The sequence below is a fragment of the Gavialis gangeticus genome, unplaced genomic scaffold, assembly GCF_001723915.1.
Source record: "Gavialis gangeticus isolate Ggan-Ray unplaced genomic scaffold, GavGan_comp1, whole genome shotgun sequence".
NCBI lineage: Eukaryota > Metazoa > Chordata > Crocodylia > Gavialidae > Gavialis > Gavialis gangeticus.
Window position 1 is genome coordinate 208,330 of NW_017729023.1, and position 511 is coordinate 208,840.

The 511-nt window shown below is 62.2% G+C and overlaps 1 protein-coding gene across 1 annotated transcript in view; it reads left to right on the top strand.

Annotated features, from left to right (window-relative positions):
- Positions 1-7: 7 nt before the first annotated feature.
- The window catches only part of PRKG2 (protein kinase, cGMP-dependent, type II), a 93,770-nt gene continuing 93,266 nt past the window's right edge, over positions 8-511 (top strand). The window contains exon 1 of the mRNA XM_019516731.1: positions 8-84. The gene's annotated coding sequence lies outside the window, so the exon portion shown is untranslated. The remainder of the gene's footprint in view (positions 85-511) is intronic.

Here is a 511-nt window from a genome sequence, read left to right on the forward strand (position 1 = left end):
GGCAGCGGCAGGAGCGGGAGATGCCGCGTCGGCATCGCTTCCCCGCCCCTGCGAGCCCCGCGGCCGCCTGCACCCGCCGGGCAGGTAGGGCCGGGCCGGGCCGGGCCGGGGGGTTTAGGACTGCGCGCGCGCGCGTGTGAGTGAGTGTGTGAGAGAGAGAGATCAAAGGGGAGAGTGGGCACGCGCGCGCGTGAGAGACTTCAGTGGGAGTGTGTGCAATACGGGGGGGTTCACGTGCAAGTGTGTGTGTATGTGAGAGAGAGATCAAGGGGGAGCCTGGGCTTGTGTGTATATATGTGTGTGTGTGTGTGTGTATGTGTGTGTGACAAGTGGGAGTGTGGTCAGTACGGGGGAAGACTGGGCTTGTGTGTGTGTGACGGAGCATGTGCAATACGGGGCGGGGGTTCACATACGTGAGAGAGAGAGATCAAGGGGGAGACTGGGCTTGTGTGTGCCTGTGCATGTGTGTGAGATGCTTCAGTGTGTGCAGTATGGGGGGGGTTCAAGTGCA